Source organism: Otolemur garnettii, unplaced genomic scaffold (genome assembly GCF_000181295.1).
Source record: "Otolemur garnettii isolate 467f Iridium unplaced genomic scaffold, OtoGar3 scaffold00014, whole genome shotgun sequence".
Taxonomy (NCBI): Eukaryota; Metazoa; Chordata; class Mammalia; order Primates; family Galagidae; genus Otolemur; species Otolemur garnettii.
The window spans coordinates 25,925,155-25,932,843 of NW_003852409.1; the positions used below are offsets into that span (position 1 = coordinate 25,925,155).

The following is a 7,689-nucleotide window of genomic DNA, read 5'->3' on the forward strand; positions in this document are numbered from 1 at the left end:
GAGCCAATGTTTCATTTCTTATATTAAGAATTACTAAGTCTCAATCCTCATGTCTAACCTTAACCAAATTTCACCTCAATTCAAGCTACTCAAAAATATCTCTTCTAGGCTACTTCTCTATCATCAGAAATGCATGATGCCTAACCTCTTGCAACATTTAAAGCTCAAAAACTAAAAAAGATTTTTAAAAATTTTGGAGAATAGTAAATGTGGAGGCAGGAAAATGTTTTAGTATGCTATTACTCTAACAGATCAGGACAGAAATGATGTGGGCCTAAATAGAGGCAATGATAATGTGGATGGAGAGAGAAAACAGATTTGGGAGACATTTCAAAGAACTTATAGACTTGGTGAGCAATGTGAGGAATACTAGAGGAAGGGTGAAGATGACTCTAAGATATTTGATTTGAGTGACTGGATATCTTTCACTGAGCATCACTCAATAAGGTAGGGAATACTGGAAAGGATGATCATGAGTTCGGCCTTAAAAGTCTTGAGCCAGAGAAGACTGTATGACATCAAGATGAAGATTTGTTAGTTGGGTAGATATCGGTCTGAAACTGAAGAGAATACCTCATTATAAATGGTAAGTGATAAATGAAAGCATGAGAGTGGAAGAAATTTACCTAAATTGACACAGAGTGGAAGAGGACTTAAGATGGGGAAAAGGAAGTAAAAATCAAATATATAACACACGTACAAACCCATTACTTACCTTCTTCTCCACCTGGGTCTCCTTCCAAGCATCTCTGTTCTTATCAATGAGCCTATCTTTGCTTAACATTCTCCCACTATTTTGATTCTTATATTCAGTCACTACATAGTACAGTGGGTAAAACCATGGACTCTGAAGCCTTATTTCCTAGGATCAAAACTCTGCTCAACCACTTACTAGCTGTGTGATCTTGAACTACTCTGCCTCACTTTCTCATCTATCAATAGCAAAATATTTCACAGAGTTGTTATGGAAAGTTAAATGAGTTAATTTTTTAAGGAGCTTAGAATAGTTCATGGTACGTGTCGTATAAGCATTTGTTAGGTAAATAAAGCCTTTCAATTTTCTTGTGAAATCCTTCACCTGACATTTTCTCAGTCCCATTTAACACCAAACCAGTTGAGGTGACCAAGGTTTCATACATCATCACCTTATTGCTCTATAAAAAATTTGTTTAAAGGGTCATCAATGACCTCTTCATAAAAGAAATGCAATCATTTTTTCTCTCATTCCTCAAATGATCTCCTCAGAATTCTCTTCTTGTGACTGTTTCTTCTTAGTTGCTGGATCTATTCCCATGGCTTTACTCCCTACCTGATATGAGCTATTCCTATGGCTTAACCTTTACTTTTAGCCATAAGATTTCAGCTGAACTTGCATTTTTCAACCAGATGCTGGACAGATCTAAGTAGCTATCCCATTAAACCTTTAATTCAACATGTCCAAAAAACGAATTTGTAATCTACACTATGCTTATGGTTTTATCTCTATTCTTCAAATGCCAAAGAACCTAGAACCTAAGAATTAGATTTAATAACTCTCACTCCTTCACCACACAATTCTGAAGTCATAATGTAATTATCTCCAGCACATTTCAAACAACACTGTTGTAACTGTATTTCAAGACTTCAGTGCCTCTCACCAGACTGGTTTCATTTATTCCTTCATAAGAATCTCCAGTAAGAGTTCCTACCCTTTAGCTAAACAGTCTAGATTAAGTTAATAGAAATTCTTTTTCTATAGGCTTTCTACAGAACAAAATGCAGGCAAAAATGACCTTATCTGTCTCCTGCTCAAAATTCTTCAAAAATCTACCTATTTTCTCTGGGATTAAATCCTTCATTATCTGGACCTCAGAGTATTTTCTCAGCCTCATACACACATATACCATCCTGTGCAAAGGAGCTCTCCCATTGTTCTTCTTCCCCCTCAAGTTATATTCATTTTTCCATTGCAACTGTTCCTTCTCCAGAAAAGCTCTTCAAAACCTTATCCTCGCCAAGAAGTATAATTCAGACGTCACTCTCTAAAGTCTTCCCAGCAACTGTCCCTTTAGCAGTTCATACATATATGACTGATTATGTATGTTGCAGAAACACTTGTTTGTATCTGACTCCCAAACTTGCCCCTGCAAATGTTAGTATCTTACGAATCCCTAGCGACTGGCCTAGCGCCAGCAACAGACAAGTGCTGTGGACAGTGGCTGAATTGGGGGGAAAAATGCAAAAGGGTAGCCTAGCATTGATAGTGATTCTCGCGGATCTGGCATTCAAGGCCCTGTCTTGGGCTGGCTGCCGAGGCTCATTTTCTCAGGGGCCTCAGTTCTGGCACTTCTTACAAGTTAGCAGAGTCCAGCTTCCAAGCCAACTGCTGGGCCCTCAATTGGCATTCCAGGAGGCGGTCCCTGGGACACGCTCATGCTCCCCACTCCAGTCCCAGAGAAGGGAAAGGGGCGGGGCGCAGCCTGGGTCGGACCCGGGATTCCTGAAGACTCCTGGGGCCTAGGTTAGCCCCTCGGCCCCCATCCCAAGGCAGGTACCGGCCAATCCAGGGCCCCAAGGGGGATCCATTTTGAGAGACCCCACACCCCAGCCCGGCGCTCCGGCCGCCTCTGCACTTACAGACCCGGGGGAAGGCCGCCGTCTGGATCCCACACCGCCAGGAGCTCCGGCCCCTCGGGGCTCCGGGAAGGGGGAGGGGCAGGGAACCCGAGCCAAAGGGGGACCCAACGGAACCGGAAGGGCAGCCCTGGCCGGACAAAGACAACTTCCAGGTACCATGGTCTCTCCACCAATCGGAAGGCTCGGAGGACAACGGGGCCCGGCGAGGGACTTTCCCCGTTGTAGGCGGGGCGCGAACAAAATGCCCAGCGCTCTTGACTCTATAGTATCTGCTGGAGTCCGGCGGTGTGGCGGATCTTTAGCGTCGGCGGCTTAGGACCTGTGCACTTGGTAAGGACCAGCTGCCCAAGGCCCCATTCTGAGCGCCTGTTCTGGAGTTGGGCTTCGCTGGTCAGCTGCCTGTGGGGGCCAACAGCGCCTCTGCGCTTCAGCCTTGGTAAGTCCCTCTCGCTTACAAGTGTGGACTCGTCGGCGCGCGAGTCCGGAAAGCGGAAAGCGGTATTATTTCCTGCTTTGGGTTTTTGTTTTTTTTTCAGGATCTTGCCTTGGGTCTCTTCTTCCTAGTCAGTAATAGGGCAGTCTCTTGCCTTCCCGTGGCATCCGTTACGTGCTACTGTGCTGACCATTTACAAATACCTCTAGCCAGCGCGGACAACTCTCCTGAGCTCCAGAGCCAACTGCACTGAAAATATCTTCATTTGGGTATCTTAATGTACCCTTTAATTATGTCAAGTTCATCTGTAGACCTGCTCTGCTTATCTCTCGTAGTCTCTGTGTTGGTGAACACATCACTTAGGCATTCTTCTCTACCAAAAACCTTAAGTATCATTTTAGAGCTCTTTTCCATGCCAATCTAGTTGTTCACTGGGTCTTCCCCATTTTTTTCTTTCTTTTGGCGGGGGTGGGGCGTATTTATTATGGTAAATGTGCATAACAGTTATCATATTAATAATTTACAGGTGTAAAGTTTAATGGGTTTAAAATTGAAAACCTTGTGTGCAGTCACAGTGTTACATTACCATCACCACTAACTGTCCCCACCTTCATTCTTTTGCATCCGGATATCCAGTTTTCTCAGCATCGTGTGTTAAAATAGTTCATCTTTCCCCATTGGTATTGGCACCCTTGTTGAAAATCTATTAACTATATATAGAGGAGAGTTTATTTCAGAGCTTTGTATTTTTATACATATGTCTGCTCTTATGATAGTACTGTACAGTTTTAATTACTGTAACTTTGTATTAAGTTTTGAAGTCTCAAAGTGTGAGTCCTTCAACTTTATTCTTTTTTCTCAGGATTGTTTTGGCTACTCAAGGCCTTTTGTAATTCCTTGTGAATTTGAAGATTCATTTGAAAAAGGCTTTTGGAGTACTAGGTCACTTTAGGTAGTACTGTATTGACATCTATATTAAGTCTTCCTATCTATGAACATGGAATGTTTTCCTTTATTTTTTGCAGTTTTTGGCCAGGGCTGGGTTTGAAGAACCTGCCACCTCCCGTATATGGGACCGGCGCCCTACTCACTGAGTCACAGGCGCCTCCCAATGTTTTCCTTTTTTTTTTTTTTTTTTTTTTTGGAGACAGAGCCTCAAGCTATCACCCTGGGTAGAGTGCTGTTGCATCACAGCTCACAGCAACCTCCAACTCCTGGGCTCAAGCGAGTCTCCTGCCTCAGCTTCCCAAGCAGCTGGGACTACAGGTGCCCACCACAATGCCCAGCTATTTTTTTGGTTGCAGCCTTCATTGTTGTTTGGCGGGCCGGGCTGGATTCGAACCTACCACCTTAGGTGTATGTGGCTGGCGCTTTAGCCACTTGAGCCACAGGCACAGAGCCTGTTTTCCATTTCTTTAGGGCTTTGTTAATTTCTCCTGAAAGCAATTTTTTATAATTCAGCATATTTAATTCATTTAGATGTTATTTTAAATAGAATTGCTTCCTTAATTACCTTTTTATATTACTTATTGCTTGTGTGTAGAAAGAACTGATTTTTGTATGTTGATCTTGTACCTTAGCTAAATTTTTTTATTAGCACTAATAGCTCCTTAGTGGATTCTTTAGGATTTTCTATATATAGGATGGTATTGAATAGTTTTACTTCTTCCTTTCCAAATGGAATGCTTTTTGTTCTTCTTATCTAATACCTTCAGCTACAGTTTCCAAAACAGTATTCAACAGTAGCAGTGAAAATGGGCATGTTTGTCTTATTCATGATGTTGGGAAAGCTTTAGATCTCAAACCATTGAGTGTAATGTTAACTGTAGGATTTTCATAAATACCTTTATTATGCTGAGAGTTGTTCTCCCTTTTCCTCCTCTGAAACATTTTATTGTGAAAGAATATTTGATTGTGTCAAATACCTCTTCTGCATCAGTGGAGAAGATCAAGTGTCCTCCTCCTTCCTTGTCAGTAGTAGGAATGTCTATATTGTCATTTAATCTCTATATTGTCAGTAGTAGTAATGTCTTTACTTTCATTTCTGACTTTTTTTTTTTTTGAGACAGAGTCTCATTATGTCACCCTCAGTAGAGTGCATGGCTCACAGCAACCTCCAACTCTTGGGCTTAAGTGATTCTCTTGCCTCAGCCTCTCAAGTAACTGGGACTACAGGCGCCTGCCACAACACCTGGCTATTTTTTGTTGTAGTTGTCATTGTTTAGCTGGCCTGGGCTGGGTTCAAACCTGCCACCCTTGGTGTATGTGGCTGGCGCCATAACTACTGTGCAAAGGGTGCTGAGCCATGACTGGTTATTTTTGTGTTTGTTCTTTTTTTCTTCATCAGACTAGCTAAAGATTTGCCAATTTTGTTGTTCTTTTTAAATAGCCAGTTTTTAGTTTCATTGATTTTTCTCTATTTTCTATTCTCTATTTTGTTTATCTCAGCTCTATTTTATTTTCTTCCTTTGATTAGCTTTGGGTTTAATATAGGCCCTTCTTTTTCTAGTCCCTTAAGGTGTAAAGATAGGTTATTGATTTAAGATCCTGTTTTTTATTACATGTGGTTACTTACAACTATAAATTTCCTTCTGGTCACTACTTTCACTCAGCCTGTTAAGTTTTGGTAAGTTATGCTATTTTCTTTAGTTTGTAAGTATTTTTTAATTTCTCTATTGATTTATTCAAAGACTCACTGGTTTGTATTCAATCAGAGGAAAAACCAGAGTATACTCATTGGTTTTTAATTTCAATGTACTTCTGAATTTTCAGGTTTAGCTTCTATTATTTATTTCTAACTTCATCTTGTTTTCCTCAGGGGAGATAACTTTGCATGATATCAATTTTATTAAATCTAAAAAACTTAATTTTTGGCCTACTGTATGGTTTATCCTGGCAATATCCCATGTGTACTTGAGGAGAATGTATATTCTGCTACTGTTAAGTGGAATGTTAGTAATGTGTCTGTCAGCTCTTCTTGGTTTATTATGATATTCAATTCCTCATTTACCTTACTCATTTCTGATTATTCTACTCATTTTTGAAAATTGGGTATTGTAGTCTCCAGTATTATTGCAGAACTGCATATCACTCTTTCTGATTCTGTCTATTTTTACTTTATATGTTTTGAGAATTGGTTACTTGGTGTATAAATGTATATAATTTTTATATAATCTTGCTTTATTGAACCCTTTATTAATATATAATGTGTTTCTTTGTCTCTTGTAGCCATTTTTAAATTTAAAATTTGTTTTTGTCTAATCTTAGTGTAACCATTGCAGGTCACTTTTGGTTACAATTTGCATGGTATATCTTTTTTTATCCTTTCACTTTCAACCCATTTGTGTCTTTTAATCTTGCATGAATCTCTTATAGACAACATTAGTTCGATGATTTTTTTTAATTCATCTGCCCCCCTCTGTCTTTTGATTAGAGAGTTTAAGCTATTTATATTTAAAGTAATTTTATTTTAATTTTTTAAAATTTATTTATTTTGGAGAAAAGAGTCTCACTGTGTCACCCCAACTAGAGTGCACGGGCATCATCATAGCTCACTGCAACCTCAAATTCCTGGGCTCAAGTAACCTTCCTACCTCAATCTCCCAGGTAGCTGGGGCTACAGGTATATGCCACAGCACTTGAGTAATTTTGCTATTTTTGGTAGATATGGGGATCTCACTTTTTTTTTTTTTTTTTTTTAGGAAAGCATAAAATAAATTTTATTGAGGAAGAGAAAGATAGGTTATAGAGTAAGAAAGTTTACTTATCTGGCTGGATATCTTTGCCATAGACAATAAACAGGCCTCCATTGCCAGGGCAAGTAGAGCAAAAGGCAAAGAGGCCTGAGGTCTCTCTCTTGCTCAGGTTGGTATCCAACTTCTGAGCACAAGCAATGAGCCAATGCACCCAGCCTAAAGGAATTTTACTGATAAGGTGGGGTTTATATCTGTCATTTTGCTATTTGTGTATAGTGCATTTTATAGCTTTTTAAGATTCTTATTGCCTGTATTGCTGCTCTGTGTGTGTGTGTGTGTGTGTGTGGTGTATATGTGTGTGTGTTTAGTTGATTTCTTTGGTTGTGAAACATTTTATTCCCCTGTTGTTTACTCTTCTGCATAATCTATAGATATTTCCTTTGTGGTTGCCATGGGGAATTACATTTAATATCCAAGTTACAACAACCTAATTTAAATTGATACCAATTTAACTTCAGTAGCATAGAAAAATTCTGCTTTGTCCTTTCCTTTTTGTTACTGATGTAACAGATAACAAGGAAAGGAAAAATTCTGCTCTTTTCTCTCCTTTTTGTTATTGATGTCACAGATAACATCATTTTATACATTGCCCAGTAACTTAGATGAATATTTTTATGCATTTGTCTTTTAAAACATAAAAAGCAAAAAGTAGAGTTAGAAACCACTAATACTTGCTTTTATAATTGTCCTTATATTTATCTTTACCAGAGATCTTTATTTCTTTATATAGCTTTGAGTTACTGTTGAGTGTTCTTTCATTTCAACTTGAAGGATTCCTGTTAGCATCTGTTAAAGGGCAGAAATGTGGGCGGTGGCTTGGTGCCTGTGGCTCAAGTGGCTAAGGCACCAGCCATGTACACCTAAGGTGGCGGGTTCAAATCCAAA

The 7,689-nt window shown here is 39.5% G+C and overlaps 1 protein-coding gene across 2 annotated transcripts in view; it reads right to left on the reverse strand.

Moving 5' to 3' along the window:
* Nucleotides 1–2,725, reverse strand: part of ZBTB26 (zinc finger and BTB domain containing 26) — a 16,310-nt gene extending 13,585 nt beyond the window's left edge. For both annotated transcript variants that reach the window (XM_023510603.1, XM_003785285.2), the window contains exon 1: nucleotides 2,617–2,725. The gene's annotated coding sequence lies outside the window, so the exon portion shown is untranslated. The remainder of the gene's footprint in view (nucleotides 1–2,616) is intronic.
* Between the last annotated feature and the right edge of the window lie 4,964 nt (nucleotides 2,726–7,689).